Source organism: Echinops telfairi, unplaced genomic scaffold (genome assembly GCF_000313985.2).
Source record: "Echinops telfairi isolate 266 unplaced genomic scaffold, ASM31398v2 ScPeMD7_7469;HRSCAF=8507_0, whole genome shotgun sequence".
Taxonomy (NCBI): Eukaryota; Metazoa; Chordata; class Mammalia; order Afrosoricida; family Tenrecidae; genus Echinops; species Echinops telfairi.
Genome location: NW_022111372.1, coordinates 28,999,613 through 29,025,739, shown reverse-complemented (window position 1 = coordinate 29,025,739; position 26,127 = coordinate 28,999,613). Strand labels below are relative to the sequence as shown.

The 26,127-nt window shown below is 45.2% G+C and overlaps 1 protein-coding gene across 3 annotated transcripts in view; it reads left to right on the top strand.

Moving 5' to 3' along the window:
* The window catches only part of HLCS (holocarboxylase synthetase), a 194,253-nt gene that overhangs the window by 61,492 nt on the left and 106,634 nt on the right, over window positions 1–26,127 (top strand). The gene's annotated exons all lie outside the window — the stretch shown is intronic.

Below are 26,127 nucleotides of genomic sequence, written 5' to 3'. Positions count from 1 at the left end.
AGGATTTAAGGAGGAAGACCTGAAAAATCATTGGAGCAAGTTTCAGGGATGGAATCTTCACATCTGGGAGTGCAGGTTTGAAGAGATATATAACTCAGCACACAGACATACCTTGGCCTTCCTGCTTATTACGAACTTCTGGGATTTGATAGTGTGTAGATGTAAGATGAAAAGACAGCGTTAGCACTTTACTGACTCAAAGGAATTGAAAAGGCGATTTCAGTGGTCTGGTCGTGTGTAGAGAAAGCATTCCTGCAGGACAATGGCAGAGCGAGGGAGGTGGAGTAGGAAGGAGAAGGGGCTGATAACTAGGAATCCTTCTTGCCTGGGTTCGTTCAGGTCGTCAGAGGTACCTTTCCCTTCAGTGATCCCTGCCTCTCTCTCCAGTCCCCAGAAGAAAAGAGAAGCAACCTGTTCCCGTGGAGGGAACAGTCGTACCTGGTTTGTTACCAGCCCCGTGGGAATGCATTGCTATCCTGTGAAGGCTGTGCTGTACTGAAGGGGTGTCCTTGGTACTAGTTGCTATCCGGCCCACTCTGCCTCATGGCAGCCCGCCTTAGCTGGAATTGCAAAACGTTCGAGTGAGCCTGTGATAGTGATATTTTCTAAGTAAAGAACCAGGCACGTATTTAACAGAGGATTAGGGGGTATAAAGTACAGGTTAAAAAATCATCAGCACTTTCGGCTATTTTGTTGTCTCTGTGCACAGTGGTGAAGCATATTGTTGTGGCGGGGCAATCTAGGAAAACTAGAGCCCTGGAAGCTTACATAGTGGGGATGTATTGGGCTGCTAACCACAAGGTCAGCAGTTCGGAACCACCAGCCATTCTGTGGGAGAAAAATGAGGCTTTTTAGTCCCCCAAACAGTTACAGTCTCTGAAACCCACAGGGTTTCCTGTCCTATTGGTCACTCTGAGTTGGCATGGACTCTGTGGCAGTGAGTTTGGCTTTTGTTGTTTGGTCACTAAGCCCAGAGTGGACAGGGCATCACCACGGAGGCAGCGTCCACCTCACCCAAGGGGGCTGAGTGAAGCACTGCTGGTTTCCTTCTCTCTGGGGAGCCGGTGATTTAGGGTGGGGAAAACAAGGTTTGGTAAAATGCTGCGTGAACACTCTTGAATATCATTACGAGTTCTGTCTTCCTTTTATTGTGAATTTGGTGGTGGTGGTGGGCGGGTTACATTTCAGACCATCAACTCTGTCTGCAACAGCTCAGCCCACTCATCAATCCCCATTCCTCTGATCCTCCGTTCCCTCGTGTGGACCTCCATCCTCCCTTTCACCCAGGTCAGTACCTTCCTGAGTTATGAGGATCTGGAAGTTTCTCTTCTGGCTAATATTTTGAAGGGGCATCGTATTTTCTCATTGACTACAAACTCCACCAACCTGCTCCCCAGTGCTGAAGTGGGCTTGGAAAGCTTCTGTCGGAAGCTCATAGTGGGTGTGAGGGCCTGCTAGTCTTGCAGCCCTCAGGGACCACCTCTCTCTGTGGCCTCTGAGGTTGTGTTTGGGATCCAGTGAGGAGGAAAGAACTAGGGGAAGAGAGCGTTGTAGAGGGAAATGGGGAAACTGCTGGCTTATAGCTGAAGTCGAAGAACTTGGATGGTCCGTGGACCTCCCCCTGCAGCTCCCTCCCAAACACAATCGAGAGACGCCGATGGGTAAGTGAACCTTCCCCAGCGCTCCAGTCTAGCTGCGACACTCCAGCTAATTTGATTGCTGTTGATGCTGGTGGCCATCGAGCCACCAGCTGGTGACTCGCGGCAGCCTTATGTTGAACAGAATGCAGTGTTGCTCAGCACGGTGCCGCCATCCTTATTGGTATGTTTGAGTGCTTGTCTCCATTCAGTTCCTTGAGGGCGTGTTCATTTTTGCTTCCTTCGGCCTCCCCAAACGTGGTGTCCTTTTCCAGCGCTGGTCGTCCCTGACGACGCTTTCCACAGGGTGTCTCCAGGAGCATTCTAGCTGTATTTCTTCTAAGTCTGGTTTGCTCATGCTCTGTCCATGGTGACTTCAGCGTTCTTCTCCAACACCACAGTTGAAATACATCTATTCTTCTTCCTTTTCGTCGCTTGTTCCCGGCTTATAAGTCAATTGATAAAATCATGTCTTGGGTCAGGCGCATCAGTCCTCAGAGTGACATCTTTGCTTCAAGAGGTGATTTAATCCCTGCTCCAATCACTTTCTTCGGCATGTATTTCTGACCGTGGAATGGCTTTCCATGAGTAACATCTCGGGAGGCAATACTTTGCGCATTGCTTGTGGGGCTTGGTTTTTCTCTCTGAGTTGCTTTCTGGTAGGTGTCCCATTGGCTACTAAGCTTAGTTGGTTGGACAGGGTCCCAATAACATGGGTTCTATACTGAATCTGAGCCAGCGAATTTCTCTGTGTCCCATGGTCACACCCTATAGCTTCAGATGTGGGAAGACATTTGCACAAGTGAGCCCTTGGTGGTGGGGTGTCCAGACGGGGCGTGTGTATGGACCACTGCAGGCCTGTTGTCACAGCAGAAATGTACCTCCAGTGGTGTGGTTGGGGACCCTGCACATTTTGCTCAATCTTATGGTAAGCGTTGGTTGAATCTCTGCTGTCAGGAAGCACAAGAGCTTGGCAAGGATAACAGCGTGCTTGTGGTATTTTTGGAATAACCTTTCATTTGATTCATAATGTCTTTTCTGAGGAATTTACACCACGTCTGCATCAGATACTGAATCCACTTAGGTGTGAAGCCATATTGTGGTGAGCCGGATGAACATGGACTTTGTGTATGCTGATTCCCTTCGCACCATAGTACATCCTACAGAATCCGCCCCAGGGGCTGGTTGTTGATTGTTTCCATTTCCATATTAAGTAAGTTTACATCGTGTTGTTATTTGTTAGTGGTGATTACTGTTGAGTTGATTCCAAGTCATGGTGACTGCATGTGTGGCAGTCAAACAACTGCTCTCCAGAGGATTACCTAGACTGGAAACTTTGGAAGTATTGCCAGACTGTCAGTCTTTCAGGTAGTAGTGGAAACATTGACCCATGTGCATTACCCAGAGATTCCCACGTTTAGATGTTAAGTAACCTCTTTCATTGATAATTGTTTAGCCCTTCATTTTCTAGGTTTCAGTTTGGCTTTGTTGTATAGAATAGCATCATGACACCCTGCTGTTTGGCAGGCACTGTGTTAGGCCTGTGAGAGTAGTGGACAAGGTGCTAGCATTGCCTCGAGATGCATTTGCAGCACCAGCTCCCAGGGCACATCACATACAGTTCATAAAGCTCTATGCACTTTGGGTCTGAGCCCGGAGAGGTCAGGCCTGTCGAGCGTGGTGGGTGCAGAAGGTAGCCGGATGCAGTAAGTGCGGTGGTCAGCGCCAAGAGAGGTGGACGGCAAGTCTTCTCTTGGATATTAGCGTATGCCGGGCAGACTTTCTATTTGATGTCGTAAAGCTCACACGTCTGGTGGAGGAGATGCTGGAACTGAAGCCTTTATTCTCAACCAGCTGAGTCATCTGGGCAGTGTCATGTCCCTGCTGGACCTGACTTTGCTCTGCCTGCTGAGGCACCTTGAACTCTCATCTCCTTCGACCCAATGACTCCCCTCTCCTAGGAACCTAGTGCTTCTCTAACAGAGAAGCTTTAACAAACAAAGGGGAGGCTTTTTTATTTTTTATTTATTTATTTTTTAATCGTTTTATTAGGGGCTCATACAACTCTTATCACAATCCATACACACATCAATTGTGTAAAGCGCATTTGTACATTCATTGCCCTCATCATTCTCAAAACATTTTTTCTCCACTTAAACCCCCGACATTAGGTCCTCATTTTTCCCCTCCCTCATGACTCCCCCCTCCCTCATGAGCCCTTGATAGTTTATAAATTGTTATTTTGTCATATCTTGCCCTGTCCGACGTCTCCCTTCACCCACTTTTCTGTTGTCTGTCTCCCAGGGAGGAGGTCATGTATAGTTCCTTGTAACCCGTTCCCTCTTTCCTACCCATTCTCCCTTTACCCTCCCTGTTTCGCCACTCATACCACTGGTCCTGTAGGGCTCATCTGCCCTGGATTCCCTGTATTTTCAGTTCCTATCTGTACCAGTGTACATCCTCTGGTCTAGCCAGACTTGCAAGGCCGAATTCAAGTCATGGTACTGGGAGCAGGGAGGAAACATTTAGGAACCAGAGGAAAGTTGTATTTTTCATAAGCAAGTCTTTTCTCTCAGTTTCAGTGGCTAAAGCCCAAATTCAGGGTCCTGGCTAGAGGAAAGCTGTCTCTTTCGTTGGCTCTGGAGGGACCTTGTTTCAGTTTCTGTTCCTGGGCAGTCTCCAATGGGCATGGCAACTCCTTTCTCCCGTCTCTGCTTGCTCACTCGCTTGTTCAATCTCTTTTATACCTCAAAAGAGATACACTCACACTGAAACGGGCTTATTCACATAACAAACCCATTTCCAAATGAGATTATAACCACATGTGCAGGGGTACAATTGGCAACACCTATTTTGTGTGTGTGTGTGTGGGGGGGGGGCACACAGTTCAATCTATAACATCCCCAATTCAGAGTCTCACACCCAACCAGTCTCTCGATTGATAAGTAACCTCTAACTAGCGAAGCTCATTTTGTGAATGAGCCTTCAGTGAGTTGAACGCTGGTGGTAAAGTTGGTTACTCACTGGGCTGCTAACTGCAGCGTTTACAATTCGAACCCACTAGCCCAGTGGTTCTCAACCTTCCTGATGCAGTGGTCCTTTCATACAGTTCCTCATGTTGGGGTGACCCCAACCATAAAATTATTTTCATTGCTACTTCATAACTGTAATTTTGCTACTGTTATGAATCATCATGTAGATTATCTGATATGCAGGATCTATTTTCATTGTTACACATTGAACATAATTAAAGCACAGTGATTCATCACAAAAACAATATGTAATTATACATTGTGAAGTATTTATTTCTAATGACAAATAAATGAAATTTTGTCTTGGCAGCGTGGTGTAGCGTGGGTAACAGTCTTCACGCCAGTACTCGTATGTGGGCGTATCTGCACGTGGGCAGACCGCATGGAGACAGAGGAGTGGTGTCTCGGTTCCTAAGACCATTGGAAATATAGGTGTTTTCCCATGGTTTTAGGCGACCCCTGTGAAAGGGTCGTTCGACCCCCAAAGGAGTCTCAACCCCCAGGCTGAGAACCACTGCACTAGCTGCTCCTTGTGGCAGAGAGAAAGAGATGTGGCTGCCTGCTTCCGTGCAGAAAGATTTACAGCTTCTGAAACCCTAAGGGAGCCACTCTGCCCTCAGGGATTACAGTTGGCATCCTTGTGAGGGCAGTGAATTTGGTCTGGTTTTTAGTTGAGGAAATATATAGTAACATGAAAGAAAAGGAGATAAGATCTCATACGATAGCGTTTTTTGGTTTTTCTCTCAATTAAAAGCGAAAAATTCTTGGGGAATGGAATTGTGGGGGGAAATAGCCGCCGTCACTTGGCTAGATTTTGTTGTTAGTTGCCACTCCTGGTTGCTAGCTGCTTGTGCCCAGTGCTGCAGCATTTTCGCCGATCCCCTACCACACATGATGCCGTTTCCTAGGAATTGATCTTTGATGATGACGTATGCAAAGAAAGCAAGCCCAAGTGTTGCCAACCTGCTTTCCAAGGAGCAGTCTGGTTTCAGTCTTCATGTTTCAGTACATGGGGCTATCTCCACGTATCTCTTCTGCGCCTGCACGGCTAGTCTCTCAAACATCTCTCTCCCCTTCCTTACCTCTCTCTCTTCCCTCCTTACCTCACTCCCCTGACTCACTCTGTTGGGCGCCCTCCTCCCCTGAAGTCCAGGCTGGAGAGGACCGAAATTGGGCTGGAACTAATTTAATGGCTGAGTGACCTCACAGTAGAGAAACAGCCGGAGCCTAATAGGGGTCTTTGTCTGCATTTCCACCCAGGCTGGTAGCATGCCAGTCAAGAGTCAAGCTAGAGACACAGGTGGAAGCGATTAGACCTGTCATAAAGTTTGAAAAATTGATTCTGGAGGCGAAGTGAATAGATTGGACTTGACAGTGTTGTCCTAAAGATTCTAAGGGAAAAATCTGTAGTTTAATTTGAAATCCCTTGATTATTCATTAGCTTTCCAGATGGCCTTTGTTGATGTTTTACATATTAATGCCTGTATTGTGTTATCATTGGTGTACGCTTAATGTGCACATAGGTAACGAGCAAAGAGTAAATACACTGAGAAGTGTCCCAAATTAATGGGGGTATTAGTGTAATTGTGAAATAAAGGGTTTTTAAGAAGTTGGTTGCTTGGGAATAATTAGTGTGAACTTTTTTATGGGCCCAATTTGGTACTTGAGAAGTGAAAATCTTGGAGAATTTTGTCAAACCTTTATTTTAGTGTTTACAGCTAAATGAAAGCTTAAAATATAACTCCAGCCTTTGATTCCAGCAGGCAGGACTGAAGGGTAATTGTGGAAAGGTCCTGATCGTGTGTGTGTGTGTGTCTCCTAATTTACCACCTGAATAAGTTAACCTTTCACATGCCATGATACTAGAATTAAATACTTTATTTGCCTGTTAATATTCTAGAGATATGTCCATAGTAATTCTATTGCTCTGAGGTTTCTTAAAAATTATAGTTTGTAATTGATATTTTTTTGAGTAGGGAAAGTTATCCTGGTGTTTGTCATTTTATTTTGGCGGCTGCTGTGTTCGACACGGTGGGCATTTCATCAGAATCGCGGCTCCCTGCTTTTCCCTCTCTGGTGAGCAGCACGTGAACAGACGAGGGAGAGTAAATGTGCTGGCTGAGCCCACACTTGAGTGCAGTGTGCCTGGTCTCCTCCAGAGCATACCCGAGGCTAGGCTGCCCGACACCACTGAGTCTTCTGGGAGCCGGCTGAAGCATTCCTCCGCTCCCTGCTCTGCTCCCCCTTTTTCCAGTATTCCAGCACAGTCTTTTGAGTGTTCTGGGTGGTGGTGGTGGGCTTCATCTTTTGAGCTGATCTGAGACTTTAGAATGAACAGTAGATGCCCTGTAGGTGCCCACCCTGGGAAGCATTTGTCAAAATGGCATGGTTGTCCATAGCTCACTCATCCTCCATTCCTTTGGGTGGACTGTCTTGGTTAGACCTCTTGTGGCGTAGCTCTGGACATGTGGTGTCTCAGCCCTGGGTGCAGGCCCAGCTCTGCCACTTACTCCATGGGTGCCTGTGGGTGAGTCATGGAAACTTTCAGGCCTCCACTTCCCGGTCTGCATAATGGGGCTGGTAATCAACTGATTTCACCTGAGTGCCTGCTGCGTGCAGGACTCTGTGTTGGGTTCAGGATGCAGCGGGGAAAACAAACCAAATGAAACGTGTTGTTCTGGATCCTGTCCTGACCCAGGGCGACCTGATGTGTTACAGAGTTTTCTGGACTCTCACCTCTATGGACTCAGGTGTCCAGACCATCGTTCCTTGGCACCACTCTCAGTAGGTCCAAACCGTCAACCTTTTAGTGAGTCGAGTGCACTCTGGACCGCCTTTCCCAGTGGGAAATAAAGCTGTGAAGGAACGCTTTCCCCCCCAGCGCTTTTATTGGCACTTCATCCACCTCTCATACAATTCAGTATTTGAATTACATTAAGAAGAGTTGTGCAAACATCACCACAATCAATATTAGAACGTTTTCATTCTTTCTTCTGTTCCTTGTTATTTGTGTAATTATTTTTCTCAATTGTGGCAAAAATATACGCAACAAAATATTCTCCCATTCAGCAACTTCTACATCTATAATTCAGTGCCACTGATGATATACTTCATGTTGTACAACTATTATTGATATCCCCTTCCCAAATATTTCCCCGCTATTAACATAAACTCAGTACCCCCTAAGCAAAAACTCTTCCTCCTTCACCCAGGGTAACCACAGGTCACATTTGATTTCTTGTTCTTTTTAGAAAATTTTCTTAATATGATATTCTCATATCTTGCACTTTCATATTAAATCTCTTTTAAAAAGAGTTGTATATATGTCATCACAATCAGTTGTAGTGTTCCCTCCCATATTCATTGATTGAAGGAGATCCTATTTTACCCCTGGATGGTGGGAAGGTTATAAGACCCTGGTGTCTGTAAGGTTCTTAGCTCACAGCAAAGTTTATCAAGTGCTCCTTATTATTTAACTTTTGGTGTGGATCATTTTTTTTTTAAAACATTTTATTAGGGGCTCATACAACTGTTATCCCAATCCATACACACATCAATTGTGTAAAGCGTATTTGTACATCATTTCTCAAAACATTTTCTCTCCATTTAAACCCCCGACATTAGGTCCTCATTTTTCCCCTCCCTCCCCGCTCCCCCCTCCCACATGAGCCCTTGATAGCTTATAAATGGGCATTTTGTCATATCTTGCCCTGTCGGACTTCTCCCTTCATCCACTTTTCGGTTGTTTGTCCCCCAGGGAGGAGGTCACACACAATTCCATGTAATCGGTTCCCTCTTTCCTACCCATTCTCCCTTTACCCTCCCTGTTTTGCCACTCACACCACTGGTCCTATAGGGCTCATCCATCTTGGATTCCTGGATCATTTTTGTTTTAAACCTTTGTGATGAATATGTCTGTGAACAAACATTTCTATGTCTATATTAATTTTTTCAAATCCTTACCAAACAAGTAATAAAAGGCCACAGAAGGTAAGAAGGTTTGGGGCTAGAAAGGGCAATCAGTAAAGCTAATGACAGGAAATTCTCTAAATTTCTTTTCTCCACTCAGAGAAAAAGCCAGGAGTGTGGTACTTTAGAAGCAAGTTAGCTCTCATGATGGATGAGAGTTTTCCAGAGGCGGTCTCCATTAGTACCTCGGGGGCAGAGAGAGAACTTTGTAGACACCTGGCTTGCAGCAGGCAGGGCAGCATGGGATCGAGGCATCGAAATGTTGATTTTGGTGAAATTCTGCACAGCAGACCTCGTCCTGCTCAACATTTCCCAGGTGCACAGTCCCATGGCAGTGGTTACTTACGTTCTACACCTTGTATCACCCACCCTTCTGCCCGTCTCGCCCCATGTAGCTTCACCACCATTGATGACACTCTGTGCCCATAGTCTGCTCCTTTCTAGAGCTGCTTTTGTCCTTTTAACATGGGATCTGGAGAGCTGGAGAGACCTGAACTTCATGGGTTTACTGGCCTGGAGCAAATGCCATGACTTGGCATCTTAAATGGGCAGACTAGAATAATGCTCAGGGACACTGGGAGGCACCAACAGTTTGTACTTGGTTACTAACCAAAAGTTCCTGGTTCAAAATCACCCAGCAGCATCATAGAAAAGAGATGTGGCGATTGCTTCTGGTAAGATCAGTCAATAAAATTCTATGGAGCCATTCTGCCCCGTGTACCATATAGGGTCACGTCACCATGCTTTGGAACCTACTGGGCATTAACGGAGATGCATTGTTGTTTGTACACCTGGGAGTAATCCTACCTTGGGTTCTTGTGAGTGCCAAGTGGGTGGAACCACGCAGACAGAGCCCGTCTCTTGCCCCTGAAGTGGAGTGGCTGCTTGGCATGAGCTGGTTTAGGCTCTCCTTTCCTTGCCAACTGAGGCAGGCGCTTCCTCATGTTGATTTCCAACGGCTGCCTCCTTGGAAAATCCCAGTGTGAAGACTGAGGCTGTGTTCCCAGGTCCTGATGCATTAAGAAACACACAGAATCAAAGCAGCATTTAACACTTTATGAAGTAAACACTTCTATGGGGCACATCTTTCGCCTCATTCTTAGAATTGAGTGTTCATAATCATCCCAACAAAGCCACGCCCTAATTTAATGTGTGAAGAGCCCTGGTAGTATAATGATTATGCACTGGGCTGCTAACTGCCAGATCAGCAATTATTCGAAACCACCAGCAGGCCAGTGGGAGAGAGGCGAGGCTTTCCACTCCCATAAAGAGTTACTGTCTCAGAAACCCACAGAGGCAGTTCTAGCCTGACCTATAGGATCGCTTGAGTTGGAATGAACTCGATGATGTGAGTAGTTCATGTTATCTAGAGATTGAGGCTGGGCTCTGGTTTTTAAAACAAATGCTTTAGTAAAAGTGTAAATACGTTAGGCAACCAAACAGATACCTATTAAGCACCCCCCCCACCTCCCCGTGGCTTTGCTTTATGACTAATTAAGACAAATGATTACATTTCCCCTTTTAGGTACAGCATTAACCTACTTGGGAGGTGAGAGATGATTTGCTTTCATCTGCCCCTTTCAAACCCTTTGCGCCCCACAATTTGGCCCCACTCGCTCTGGGCTCCGAAGCCCCTCGGTGTCTGCTTTGTGTTTTGGAGAGAAGCCTGTTCTCCGCCTGCTTGAGGGGCTTCTGTCGCTGTGAGATCCCAGACGCCACATTTTTCCGACATCGCACAAGGAGTCATTCATCATTTTCATTTTTTGTTTGGCTCTCCCACAAGAGTATTCAAATTAGCGAGGAGGAAGCTGATGACGTCATTGCTGGCAGAGGACTATTTTCTTGGGAGGGATGTGTGTGGGGAAGCGGGGGTGGGGGGGTGGGGATGGGGGAAGACGGAGGAGAAGAAGGGGAACGTATGCTGTGGACCCTACCCACCTCTTTCCCTGACCGTCAGCTCCAGAAGTTACCTAGGCACTGCTGTGGTGTTCACATGTTCACACTACACTGTGTGTACAGACATGAGCAGAAAATGAGAGTGCGCAGTGGAGTGGTAGCTTACAGAGATGGGCATGGTAACTTTATATTGTGTTGTTGATGGACACACCTGCTGTGTGATTCTGGGAGAATCGTGACCCTCCTCCGGGGCTGTCTGCTTGCCTGTAATATAAGAGGGTTGTGCTAGATGAGTGGCTTTTTTTTTTTAGCCCATTCGTTTTTTAATTAATAAATCATTTTCTTGGGGGCTCTTATAATAATCTATGCACCAGTTGTATCAAACACATTTGTACATATGTTGCCGTCATTATTTTCAAAACATTTTCTTTCTGCTTGAGCCCTTGCTATTAGCTCCTTTTTTTCCTCTGGCCCCCTACCCTCCCACCCTCATGAACCCCTGATAAATTATAAATTGTTATTTTCATATCTTACACCGTCCACTGTCTCCCTTCAGCCACGTTTGTGTTGCTCATCCCCCTGGGCTGGGTTGGGTGGTGTTATACATTGATCATTGTGATCAGTTCCCTGTTTCGCCCCCTTCTCCCCGCACTTCCCCCTACCCTCATGGTATGGCTACTCCCATTACTATTCCAGAGCTTATAGTCCATTCATAACACTAAAACATTGAGTCATTTCTGACTCATAGTGACCCCAGAGAGCAGGGCAGAACTGCCTGTGTGAGTTTCCAAGGGAAATCTTCATAGGAGCAGAAAGCCTCACCTGTCTCCCTGTGGGCAGACGGTGGATTTGTACTGCAGACCTCTGGTTAGCAATCCGAAGCACAATCCACCACACCACAAAGGCTCCTTCAGCACACTTCATTTTTAAATTTATTTAAAACTTCTAAAAATTTTCTTTTAAAACTCCTTTACACGTCACTTTTTATAGCAGTGTAGGTTAGAGAGAAATCTGCAGCAACTACCAAGTTCCCATGGGCCTCACTGTCTGCATAGTTTCTCCTCTTATGACCATGTTACACATGTTAACCTTGAAACGTTGTTATTAACTGAAGTCCAAGGTGTTCAGCTGCTCACCAAAAGTTGGGAGGTTCAAGTCCAACCAAGAGGCATCTCAGAAGAAGGTGATCCACTTCTAGTGATCCACTTCTAAAAAGTCAGTATTACGCTGACTCCCATGGGGTCACCAGGGGTCAGAAGAGACTTCCTGTCAACTGGTTAGTTGTGCACCTCTCTGGGTTTTAACAAAGGAATGTTCTCACGTGACCACAACCATCACGTAGAGTCGTTTCATCACCCTTAACGTGCTCTGTGCTCTACTTATTTTTGCCTCCTACCATTGAAGAAACAGTCTTGTTGTTAGATGCCATCCAGTGGGTTACAACCCATAGTGACCGGCGCACCACAGAACGGGATACTGCTCGGTGGGGGCCAGCCTCGCACTTGTTCCTGTGCCTTTGTTGTTGTCCCGTCAGTTCAGCTCATGGTGGCATCACGTACGGGAGCACGAACACACCCGGTTCTGTGCCAGCCTCGCACTTGTGCTTGTTTGAGTCCATTGTTGCAGCCACGGTGTGAATCCATCTTATGGTGAGTCTTCCAGTTTTTCACTGCCCCCCACTTTCCCAAGCACGACTTCCTTCTCCAGTGGCTTCTCTCTCCTTATAACACACGTCACAAAGGACGTGAGATAAGCCTTGCCATCCTTCCCTCTAGAGCAGTGGTTCTCAACCTTCCTAATGCCACGACCCTCTCATACAGCTCCTCATGTTGTGGTGAACCCCAACCAGAAAATTATTTTTGTTGCTACTTCATAACTGTCATTTTGCTACTGTTATGAATCAAGTGACCCCTGTGAAAGGGTCGTTAGACCCCCAAAGGGGTCACGACCCCCAGATTGAGAACCACTGCTCTAAAGCTTAGCGCTCCCTTTTCAAGTGCAGTCATATGCAGGCTCCCAGTGTATCTTCCCAGAGCCCAGATTCCCTGGGACACGGACCCAAAGACCCGTGGATTCAGCGGACCAGAACCTGCCCTTTCATTTTACTGACTGCCTACTGGTTGGCCAGATTTGGTTTCTTATGCCACATTCTCAAAAATACTTAAGGAAAGGGGATTTGATTTTATGTTGTACAGGCAAGTTATCTCTGCCACCTATAGGCACTGTATGGAATGGACCCCGCTATGCCTGTCTGCCAGTCTCGTGTCATGTCCCGGCTGTAATTCTTAAAGTTCAGCATCATTAAGAGTCTCTCAACTGCCCTAGACTAACAGTAGTGATGACTAACAGTAGTGATGACCAAGTACTGTTCCTTCTGGAATCCAGAGAAATCAGTACGGGCCCCATCCACCTGTGAAACTGAGTGGCAGCCGTCTTGGGGAGTGGTAGCCGAATGGGTATTTTGTTGTTAAGGAGTAAGTGACATGGTGGGTTAAGCAGTGAGCTGCTAACGGAAAGGTTGGCAGTTTTGAACTCGCCAACTTCTTTGTGGGAAAAAGATGAGGCAGCCTGCTTCTGAAAAGATTTCCAGCCTTGGAGACACTAGAGAGTCAAAATGGACCGGCTGGCAGGGGGAGTCGGTTAATGTGAACCTGAAGGACCCGGATTTAAAGTCTCCAGAGATGAGTGATGTCTGAGAGCAAAGGTCTCAGCGTCACCTCCGATTCACACACCCAGACTCAAGAGGAGAGGGTCCTGTGGCGTATCATCTCAGATGTGGGGAGAAGTTCTCAGATCCCTACGGAGAGCTTGGTTGCGGGCAAGCAGGTGGGAAGCAATGGGGGGAGTAGCAGGAAGGAGACTTTGGGTGGCTATGGAGTTGCCTTCAGTGTGATCTTGACCAATGTTTTAAATTTTGAAGTTTCATTAATGCTTCCTTGGCTCATAAAGTTGAGTAAAGTAGAATTTGTCTTAGAATCGAAGTAGGGGTCTGATACAATAAGTACAGTGCTGAAGAGTTTGAGATGAGGGATCTTTTTAAACTGTGACTACCCACTCAGAGTAGTGTAGAACCGCATTTCAGGGGGGTTTCAATGCCTGTAATCCTATGGATGTAAACACCAGTCCTTTCTTCTGCAGCACTGCTGGATTGAAATCGTCCACTTGCTGCTAAACAAAAAGGTTTGAGGTTCAAGTCTGCCCAAAGGCACCACAAAAGAAAGGCCTTGTGATCCCACTCTGAAAAGTCAGCCATTGAAAACCCTCTGAAGGACAGTTCTACTGCAGTATACATGAGGTCACCATGAACCAGAATCAATTCAATGGCAACTGGTTTATTGTCATCCTTACGTAATCCCTGAAGAAATGAGGCAAAGAGACATAATTAAAAAGCCAATTAATTGATTGAAATGCGTTTCTAAAAATTTCAAATGATCTGTGAAAAGACAAGGAGAAAAAAAGAATAGAAGGAACAAACAAAAACTTTACAAATGGTGCACCTAATTAACCCTCCCTATAATTTGACTAAGTGATAATGGACCAGTCCTTACAGTTAAAAGGAAGAAAACGGATCGAACAATGCAGGATCCGTGTCTGTGCTCTCTTCAAGCCACACTGTCCTGTGAAGACACGGACTAAGAGGCAAAGCTTGGGAGAAGGTGTGCCACACCACCGGTCACCCTGGGAAAGCTGGCGTCTTAACCCGTGAGACAACCGTCAGGAAACCCTACAACTCAGTCTTACAGTGAAGCCCAGTTTTAAAGGGGTCGAAAGATAAGAATAACACTTTCTCAAGGTAGAATGCCCAGCTGCCAGGTAAGCACGTGAACAGATGGCCAGAGTTACCCGTCTTCAGAAAATGCCAATTAAGGCAACAAGGGGATTTCACTGCACACCCCCAGGAATAGCTAAAAATAAAAAGACTGACCACGCCAGTGCTGGGTAGGAGCAGGTGCAATTCCCAAACACCAGTGGGGACAGAAGATGACACACCGCCCTGAAAAACTGGTGAGACCAGTTCTTACAGAAGTAAACATGTACCTCCCTGTAACCTAGCATTGTTACTTCCAGGATAAGCAAAGACATACATCTACACCAAGACTTATACACCAGTGTGTGTGGCAGCTCTACGTAGAGAGCCCCCGACTAGACACAAACCACATGTATGTGAGTAAATGAGTGGATATTCAATGGAAGAAAAGTTAGCCAGGAAGAGGAATCTACCAGAGGCAAGCATCAACTTCCATGTAGCTCAGAAACTTGATGCAGAGCAAAAGAAGCCTTCTGCAAGAGTACACAGAGCACAACTCGGATTCTATTTGTGCAGTTCTAACAGAGCCACGTCTTATCTCTGATGGAAGAAATTCAGAGCAGGGGCTATCTCTGGGTGTTGGGGGCCGGGAGGAACCTTCTGGGTAATGTTTCTTATTTGTACACATCTGGCAGAATTCATCAGAATCTGTGACATTGCTCAAGGGAAATTGTACATGGAAACCTCCAAAATATTGATCTTTGGTTGGTGCCATTGGTTAGCACACTCAGCTGCTCGCCGAAAGGTTAGTGTGTGAGTCCACCCTGCGGCGCCTCAAAAGAAAGGCCTGGTGCCGTTGACTTTGAGACTCCTAAAGCAGTGAGGTGGATTAATGGATGGATAGACAGATGTTAAAGCAACAAAATATTACTAGTTGGATCTAGGCAGTGGGCATTTTAGGGTGTTTACTGTAAAATGAATCTTACCATATGCTTCCATGTGTTTACAATACAACCACCGGGGAAGATAGCTAAAACATACCCCTGGTGGCTTATTTAAAATAAATGGAAATTTATGAGAATTGGATTTATGTAAACTTTTTTGGGGGTGGGGGGAGTGTTAGTCTCGGCTGTCTGTGTAGAGCAAGGCTGTCCCATAAAGGGAAATGGGTAGTATTTCTGTGTTCATAACACTTTCTCCCTTCTCATATTTCTTTTCCTTCAATGCTCCCCGTTTTCGCTTCTTCCTCGAGCCGAGTTGCTTAAATCACAGGAAAAGTATCAAGTCCAGTTGGAGTGTTACTCGTGGTGACTGTGGGGGGATTATTTACTCCGTGGGTTTTCGGTGCGCTCAGTACTAAAATGTTAAAGAAAAATCACAGTCTGTATTCTCACTTTCTGAAGTCCCCGAGGTCCAATTTCTCTTTATTTATGCCCCTAGTGAAAATATTTTAAAAATCTAAATTTGTATGCACGTAAAGTTTTCATTTCTCACACCTCATATCACCCAGCCTGCTGACATGGGCTTTACAAGTGCACACAGAATATGAGGCTCCCTGCCGGGCACATGCCTGTCCCCGGGTCGCCGTAAAGCGTCCTGCCTCATGTTAGAGAGGAAAGATATAATTAGCAATGTGCTCATTATTGGAAATATTCTCATGAATGTAGATTCTGATGTAATTTTATACCATGATTGCTCAAGAGAACCTCTCCAAGACTCAGGAGGAGTGGGGGGGGGGAGGGAGGTGCCACCCCCACCCCCACCCCCCCAAGATGCCTTTGTACAGACCCGTTTGCCCAAATCCTTTCAAACACTCCTCAGTGCCTATCAGATGTTCGCTTTCTTCTCATAGTTTTTATATTTGAGTCTTGCTGTCTCTAGTTCATTACTTTTTTAATTGAAAGTTCTTGTTAACCAAGCCTTTGTATGCAGTAAGCATAGCAGTTATTTTTCCTAATGTGGTGTTTTGTCTTGAAGGACCCTTTAAGAGGTCCTGTTTATTATAAGGGGCAATTTCAGTCATGATTCCCTGCAGTGACCTATTACAGAGATTGAGGCCAAAAAAGAAAGAAAGAAAGAAAGAAAGAAAGAAATCCTCCATCTCCAAATTTAGAAAATTTACCAATTACTTGTAGAAAGGTGACCCAGTCTCTTAAAGGCTTGAAGATAAACGAGCAGCCATCTAGCTGAGAAACAACAAAGCCCACATGGAAGAAGCACAAGGTGTCGAAGGGATCAGGTATCAGGCATCATCAGAACAAAAAATCATAGTGAATGAGGGGGCGAAGTGCGGAGTGGGAACCCAAAGCCCATCTGTAGGCAACTGCATCTCCCCTTACAGAATGTTCTCGGGGAGGAGATGAGTCAGTCAGGGTGCGATATAGCACCAATGAAACGTACAACTTTTCTCTAGTTCTTAAATGCTTCCATCCCCTCCACTCTCATGATCCCAATTCTACCTTACAAATCTGGCTAGACCAGAGCATGTACACTGGTACAGATCAGAGCTGGAAACACAGGGGTATCCAGTACAGATAAACCCCTCAGGACCAGTAATGAGAGTAGGGATACCAGGAGGGTAGGGAGAAGGTGGGGAGTAAGGGGGAATCAATCACAATGATCTACGTATAGCCCCTTCCCTGGGGGACAGACAATAGAAAATTGGGTGAAGGGAGACATCGGACAGTATAAGACATGAAAAAATATTGATAAATTATCAAGGGTTCATGAGGGAGTGAGTCAGGGAGGGAGGGGGAAAATGAGGAGCTGATACTAAGGGCGGAAGTAGAAAGCAAAGGTTTTGAGAACGGTCATGGCAACAAATGTACACATGTGGTTGGCACAACGGATGGATGTATGGATTGCGATGAGTTGTATGCGCCCCCAATAAAATGGCTAAAAAAGAAAAACGAGAGCTGACCTAGTCACTCATGGTCGTGTAGACCCGCTTTGTTAGTAGCGTGCTCTCACTAACGTTCCATTTCACTCCGTGGCGGAATAGTTTGAGAAACGAGAAGAAGAAATGTGCACATGTCAGCAGTCTGCTGTCTCTGTATGCCTTTGCTTGCCCTTTTGTGCCTGGCCTATTTTATTTAGCATCGTCTTTGCAAGGCTTGTCCATGGTGTAGCAGATCTCAGACCTTCGTTATTCCGTGTGACCTATAATCCCCACTGTGCGTATCCTGCCTCATCTTGTGCATCTGTGTGCAGACCCTGGAGTTGTTTCCAGCTTTGGGCTCCTGTGAGTAGTGCTGCCATGAATTTAGTCTATCACAATCTGCTCCGTCACATGGTAACCCTAGTGACCCCTGGCGGGACTGCAGGGGTTATGCACTTGTCCACTAACTGAAAGGTTGGGGGTTTGAAACCCCTCCCCACCCCACCCGGCTCTGGCCCTATGGGAGAAAAACCCGGCCATCTGCTCCTATCAGAATTACAGCCAAGAAAAACAGTTCTGCTCTGCCTCACGAGGACGCTCGCCATGAGTCTGAAACAGCTCAGTGGTAAGCACCAGTAGTAAGTCTAACGTGTGACATATTGAGGGCCCACCATTGCAACTACTGCAATATTTTTACATTTCCACCAGCAGTGAGCAATTGCTCTGGTCTCTCCATAGCTTTACCAGTATTTGCTAGTTTCCTTTATTATTATTATTATTAATATACTAGCCACACCAGTGGGTGTAATCAAAGGAAATAATGAAATATACATTGCTTATCAGTTTTCGGTTGCAAAGATTGAATATTAAAAATTAACATTAATGTTAAAGTTTTTCCCAATCCTATTTACTGTTACTCATTCCCACATCTTTAATTATTGTTGGAAGAAAGTTGATCTTTTTCAAGGACTTTTGTATAAATATATGCATAGCATATTATTGTACCATTTAAATCTGGATAAAAGACTAAGCTTCTTTAGCTAGGGACCCAAAAGAAGTTTAGAAGGCATTTAGACCCAGAGACTATTTTATTTGACCTCATGTGGCTGCCCAGAATAATTACTCAGGCTGACAGTAGCTAGACTGTCTCTAACTTGTGGCTTCCTAAGTCAGCCTGATTGTCACTGCTCCAGCCAGCAGGAAGGGCAAAAGAGCGGAACAAAGGGGCCCAAGATTTTTCCTTGAAAAAGAGAAGCTGAAGTGACACTTCCATGCCTTCCATTGGCAACAGCCTGGTCACAACCACTGCCTGAAAGAAAGGGTCCAGGTAGGAGATGCGTGCCGCAGACAGAATGCTGTTTCCAAGAAGGAGGAGGAATGGCCTCTGAGCAGCTGCTGTCAGCCTTTGCTACTGCGGTCCCCTGTCAGTCAGCCCTGTGTCGTGGGGATTTGTCTGTGCTGCAGAAGGCAAATGTCGTTCATTCCTTTGAGTGGTTAATAACGCTCTGCAGTAAGAGCATACTACTCTTGGGTTAATAATATCCTTTTTAATGGTTAGTTAGGCTGTATGCCTGGTGGCCCTGCTAAGTGGAATTTTGGTGGCTCAAACCTTCCCAGTGGCTCGGACGGAGAACGACCTGGTGACTTGCTTAGAAAACCCTAAGGAAGAGTTCCACTTTGTCACATGAGGTTGCTGTGAGTCGGAAATCCATGCCGGTTGAAGTCACTCTCCAGTATGCAGATGTTCCTGTGAGCACTGGCTCATCAGGGGTGCATCTTTCGTTTGATTAGTGAATGTTAACCTGCCTGCCAGACTGAGCATATTGATCACTTTACCCTTCACCAGAGTGGGAGTGAGAGAGAGAGCCCATTGCCTCTGTCACCTGTGGGCTGATTTTATTTTGCATTTTAATTCTGGCATTGGAAAGGTAATCACCCCTCACCGCCGCTCCACCTGCCTCAAAAAATAAAAAAACAAAACATGAGTGTAAAGAACTTCTTTTTTTTTTTGAGAAAATATTTATTATTAAATATGCCCATTCGAGAGGCAACTACTCAAGCTCTTTGGTTGGTTTTATAGCCGACACGGACTGCTAGTCTATTTCTACTTTGTTACCCAGTTTAGTACCATTAAAAAATCTGTGCTTAAAGATGATAGTTAAAGATGAAACCGAATTGTTTAAAGGAAATGAAAGTTGCCTCTTGATTTAGAACCAGCTGCCTTAAAGCCAGATTGCTTTTGAGGAATTTATGATGGAAGGAATGTGATCCCCGTGTTTCCGCTGCGGCCTTGCTACAGCCATGAAAATAATCATTGAGATTAGAGGGGCTCCCCCGTTCACCGAGTGGGCAGGGAGTGGGGGGGCACGGCTTGCATCCAGTCGAAGTTCCAACCTGCGGAAATCAGCCCTGTCTTTGTGGACGCATTTTTTGCACACACGGACCTCATGTCCGACTGTGACGGCACTGGTGACAGGATGGTGTCTGTAATGTCATTGGTGTGTTGGCTGATACACATCTTTCTCGGTGTGTTATCTGGCTTTTAATGCTTAAATTTCATTTTTGGAAAAAATTAATTTCTCCAAGTCTAAGGTTATTGGTTTAATTTAATCTTCAGCATTTCAGCCCCTCCCTTTACCTTCCTCCATCTCTTCTTGCTTCTCCTCTTCCTCCTCCTCTCTCTGTCCCAAAAACTTAAATGGATTATTACTCTGTGCAGATGAACCACACTCCTTTTGTCCTGCTTGGAAGGTTTTGAAAAGTGTGCCATTCAGGCTCACAAAAATAAGACAGTACACGTGCATTCAAGAAGCTGTTGGTTATGAAGCGCCTTTCCTTTCTGAAAGGAAAGTATTTGTAAGCTTCCCTGAACGGATCTATGAAAAAGGCTCAGTATTATTTTACAATAATTTTAGACTTTCATGACTGGAAATTAAATACAGCAGTTTTAAAAGGTATATTTTACTTGAACTTTTACAAGCGCGGGCCATGTTTTTATTAAAAAATCGGACTCAGCACCTTATATGGAGTACAATACCAGATGTGAGATATAAGAGAAATTCCCGGGGCCACCTGCTTTCTGTGTATTAAAAACTTGTGTGGTAGCTGATGTCATATAAAGTACATATGATAGGGAATAATTGTGAGTTATTAGACCGTATCGGAGTAGCAAGGATCAGTGATGCTGAAATATTCAGCAGTTTCTATCACATGTGACCATTCATTTGGGTAAAAACAGGCCTGAGAGGCAGCCTTTCTGTAAAGGAAGCAAACCAGCCTGAAGACTGAGGAGATTCTGTTTGTGCATGGATTTGGGGAGGCAGGAGCTGGAAGCGGGGTAGTCAGAGGGTGCCAGCTCTTTAATCCGATGCACTTGGTCTGCAGGACAAATGGCAGTGCCCTAATTTGTAGTGCTTTTCTGTATTAAAACTTGCTCTTTTTATTTCTGTATTAAAACTTGTTCTTTCACTTGTCCCTGATAGTTTTCACAAGTTTGCTCTGTTTCCTGCTCCCTCAAATGGGAGGGCTAAGCCTCCATGTAATTGTCAGCCACTGCACTCTATTCGAATCCACGGCATCCATGTGAGCAGCAGCCGAGAAGTCAAACAATGAGTTGGGAAAACTGGCTTCAGGAGACTCTCCTTAAAAACTTCAAAAAAAGATTTGGACGGCAAAGGTGCACCTGGCCCAAGTCACGGGCTTTTCAGTCGTCTCATGTGCACGTGGAATCTGAACAATTCACAAGGAAGACAGAGAGGAACCAGCGCACTGGAGTTGTGGTGTTGGGGAAGACCATGGAGCATTCTGCAGACGGCCAGAAGAACGAACACATCAACCTGAGAAGAAGCACAACCAGAAGGACGATGGAGAGATTCTGGCCCCCTTGCTGTGGCACAGCATCAAGAAAAGATGCATTGCTAGCAGAGGGCAGCGTGCTTGCTAAAGTAGAGGGACATTTGAGAGAAATAAGGGGAGCCCTTCATGAGATGGACTGACTGACTGGGGATTCACTCCTCTCAACCCTCTGGAAGACGGCACCGGGCCAGGCAACATCTTGTTCCGTTAGAGGTAATATTGCCATGATTCGGCACTAACGCAAGGAAAACTACAAACAACAGCATGCCTCCTCTCTGGGGCTTTAATCAGAGAGGTAGACCGAAGAGTTTGAAAATGTGTGCTTTGGGACAATGGTTTTAACCTAGGGAAGCCATGAGTGGGGTGTCTTCAGACCCTTAGCCTCCATGTGGTTTCTTGGCATCATTTCACCTGTGGGAGGCATATCAAGCCTGTTTTATTCTCTTATCCACCCAACCACCCCCCTTCATAATTTTATTTCCCCCCATTCATTCACAGTTCTTTCATGGATAGAATCTTGTCTGAGATGAAGAAACCTCCGGAGTGGCAAGCACAAGGAGAGTTTGAAATACTGGCCTCCAAGAGGGGATGGGACTGGGGAGCAGCTTGTTTGTATGCTAAGCCTCCCGTTTTTTGCTTTAGGTGTTATTGAAGTAGGACATAACTTCTCTATGTGATAACTGATGAATCCTGAAAAAAAAAAAAACACTTTATTTTGGATGACAGATATAGGTATGATTTTTGATGATCAAGTTGAAAAGTATTTAAAGAGCTGAATGACCGTGATAGAAGGAGCCACTCTTGCACTGAATCCATAGGAGCTAAGGCCCTGGGTAGTGCAAACCGCACGCTCGGCTGCTCACCAAACAATTGCAGGTTTGTGTCCATCCAGAGGCACCTTAGAAGAAAGAGCTGGCAATCTCCTACCGAAAAGTAGCCAGTGAGACCCCCTGTGGAGCACAGTTGTGGTCTCACACATAGGTTCATGTGAGTCGGAATCAACTTGTCAGCTACTGCTAACTGGTGTGTGTGGAACAAGACATCTCTGTATTTGCATAAAAACAGGAGGAAGAGAATTGATGTTGAGCAATAAGTAGTATTTGTCCATGGGTATGATATTTTAAGCCCGTGTATTTTATTAAGAGAAGCATTTCTACTGGGTGTTAGGTTTTATGTGTAATATTTCTATCTAAATTTAAAATACTTATATATTCATTAGTTCTGTTCTGTTAATAATTATAACAATAAATTGATCTTCAGTAAATAAAATATAAATATTTTAGCACTTAAGTCTTTAGGTCACAGAACATAACACAATTACAAATGTCCATTTTTATATACAAACTTATTTTTGAGAAGTAAAACAGGAGGGTTATGACTTTCACACATCAAACGATTTTATTTGATGACAGGTGAACATAATTCAAGCACAGAAAGGAATGACAGTTTGTCACTAAAGAAGAGCAGTCTCGCATACATTTTAAGTAGCTGATGGTGAATAACACCTTTCATGGTATTTAGATTCCTTTGACTGTATCTTATAGTGTCATCGTTTGACAGAAATTCCACCTTTGCACTTGTCTAAACCTATACTGAATTTTTTTATATGTCAACATCAAATATGCAAGGCCTTCATAGTGTGTGTGTGTGTGTGTGTGTGTGTGTGTGTGTGTGTGTGTTGGCTATGCATGCAAGACTGAAGTTTGAGGACCATACTGTGGGGCAGGTAGAGGAGTTCTGTAGTGCAGCGTAGCATTTCTTAGCCCTGTGGGAGGCAAATGAGCTAGATGGCTGTGCCCCGGGCCGCAACACTCTACCAAGAAGAAACAATACAAGAAAGTCCTGAGAACTGCAGGTGCTGTTTTATGGTGGTTTTCCGTTTTCATAGCTGGGCTGCAGTGTCTGTTCTATGGTATTCAGAGATGGGTGGCTGAGTATGTTCTGCGTGCGCCAATCTGAACACACCCCACCCTTCCTCCAACTGGCGCTGGCACTGCACTGTCTAATTTACAAAATCCCACCTCGCAGCATTGCAGGAATACTGACTGCTTTACCCACTGACTCCAACCTCTCTTCTCACCAAGCCTTGGATCTGCTATCTCATCACGCCGCTAAATTTTGTTTCATTCAAAACCTGCCATTTCCTGAAACCGGATCTTCGAATGTGCTGTTCTCACTCCCTGACAGTTTCCCCCCACCACTTGCCATCGGCCTCATTCCCACTGGGCACTCATGGGTCAGTAGCTTGTGCTGCAGTATGGGCATCCATCAGAAGCGCCCTGCCCCACGGGAACCTTTGAGCAGGGAGCCGCTTTCACGGGGCAGCACTGCTGACTGTGGACCTCATTGCTTTCCCCTTTCCTTTTTAATTTTGCAATCACTGTGGCTGCCCTTTAAGAAGCCCTGGTGGTGCAGGTGGCTGAGCACTTGACTGTAACCGGAAGTTTAGTGGTTCGGACCCACCCAGCAGATCCATGGGAGAAAGGCCTGGCAATCAGCTTCTGTAAAGATGGCCGCCTGGAAACACGATAGGGCAGTTTTGCTCTGTCACATGGGGTCACTGTGAGTGACCTCACCTTGGCGGCACCGATGAACAAGGCACCCTTTAAGCAATCATCCTTGTGTCCATGTGGCACAGCAGCCTCTGCCCGTTGGGAATTACCTTAGCCGTCAATGGCTGGTCGTTCCAGGCACAAACAGGCCAGGGTGTGGGCTCTGGGGCTAGACTGCCCAGGATCTTGAGGCTTGCCTTGCAGCAGAGGTTGGGGGTAGTGGTGTGGGGGTACTTAACTTCCTTGGGCTTCCAATTTTCTCAGTTAGAGAAATTATAAATAGTCATTGTGTGAGTTACATGAGTTAAGTGAAGCTCCTAAACCAGCGGTTCTCAACCTGTGGGTTGTGACCCCTTTGGGGGTCAAATGACCCTTTCACAGGGGTCATCTAAGACCATCAGAAAACATATTTCCGATGGTCTTAGGAGCCAAGACACTGCTCCTCGATCCGTCTCCAGGCTGGTCTGCCCACATGCAGATACGCCCACATACAAGTACCATGCTTCAAGACAAAATTTCATTTATTTGTCATCAGAAATAAAGATTTCACAATATATAATTACATATTGTTTTTGTGATTAATCATATGTATTAATGATGTTCAGTTTGTAGCAATGAAAGTACATCCTGCACAATTATAGTTATGAAGTAGCAATGAAAATAATTTTCTGGTTGGGGATCACCACAACATGAGGAACCGTATGAAAGGGTCGTGGCATTAGGAAGGTTGAGAACCACTGCTCTAGAGCAATGCTTGACCCACTGTTGATGCTCAATTTGTTACGTGCAGTAAGGCATTGTTGAGAAGAAATTTGATCTGCCTTGTGCTAAGACTGCAACTAATAGTTGAGGTTGTCTTTAAGTACTTAACTCTGTATAATGAATGTCGTTCTAAGCAGAGGCAATGTTGCTTTGGTGAAGTTATTGATCAGAGTGGGGAGCCTGAGTGTGACCTTGGAGGAAGCCTTGCCCTTGGCCCATCTCAGCCTCCAGCAGAATAAGCCTGCCTTTCTCCCCTGTAGCAAGGACACAGCAAGGCCTACTGCTGTAAGGGCAGGTGGTAAACACCGGAAGAGAGTGTGTCACCCCCCACTCGAGACCCAAAACCAAACACACTGCCATCAAATAGATTCTGACTCTAGTGACCCTGTAGGACAGGGCAGAACTGCCCCTGGGTGTCCAAAATTGTAACTTTACAAGAATGGAAAGCCTCATATTTCACTCTCAGACCAGCTAGTGGTTTTGAACTGCCATCTCTCCCCTTAGCAACCCAGGATGTAACCCTCTATACCAGTTGGGCTCCTCATCATACTCGGGTGACTAAAATTTAAAAGTTGGACTGTAACAGGTATTGACAAGGATGTAGAGAAATTGAAACCTTCACCCATTGCTGGCGGGGATGAAAAGTCATTCAGCCGTGTTGGAAAACAGTGTAGCAGTTCTTCAGAAGGTTACACAGAGTTACCTCATAGCCCAGCAACTCTATTCAAAAGTATATGCCCAAGAGAAAGGAAAACAAATGTTCTGACAAAAACATACGCACAAATGTTCCTAGAGCATTATTTGTAATAGTCATAATTTGGGCAGGGGGAGCAAATGTCCATCAACTGAAGAATTAATAAATGATGGCCTATCTATCCAACAGAATATTTTAATTTTTGTTTTTTCCCCCCAAAACCATTTCATTAGGAGCTAATCCAGACATCATATCATTCCACAGTTCAGTCTCATCAAGCAGTATTGTACAATTGCAACCAGTTTCTAAACATTTCCTTTCTACTTGAACTCCTTGATATCAGCTCCCATTTATAACCCTACTTCCCATTATACCCCTTAATCTAATTGTTGCCTCTCCTATAGGTTCGTTTTATAGGCGTATACTTCCGACATCATGCAATTTAATCTCTCAGTCATGTTAAGGAGAGTTGTGTAACCATCACCACAATCAATTGCTGAGCATTTTATTCTTGCGCTCGTTAGCTCTCTATTTCCCCCATCCTCCCCTGCCATGCCTTTATGTACTTATTAATCCAGTTACTGCTTCTTTAGATTTATTTATCCCGGATTTCAAATACAGAAAAGTGTACAAAACACGAACAGGAAGCCAAAAAGCAGAATAACTTTAATTGAAAGGAAAACAAATGATTAAAAACTAAAACAACGTTAAACGGGTCAAAAGGGAGATCAAATGGTAAGGTGCTACATTTTCACCTAACTTCACTGGCCATAATCAACTTTGCAGTGTGCTCTGTGTGATAGCAGTGCTGTGTTCACAGCCCTGGACTGTGTTCGGAGGGGATTCACTGGAGGCTGAATGCATGTGGGCACTCTGCATTAAGCCCTGGATTTCGGGCTTCCACCATCACCCATAGCCTTCTGCAAACTGCATGTTCACTATTGAAGCTCTGATACCATTCTCTCCTTTGTATTTGTATTTTATTATTTTTAATCCTTGGATCACACGGACGGTTTCATTTCTTCCATGTGGACCTAGTAGATGCCTTACTTAGTTGGCTGTTTCACCTGTTTTGTACAGCACTTCAATGATCTCTTCATGAGG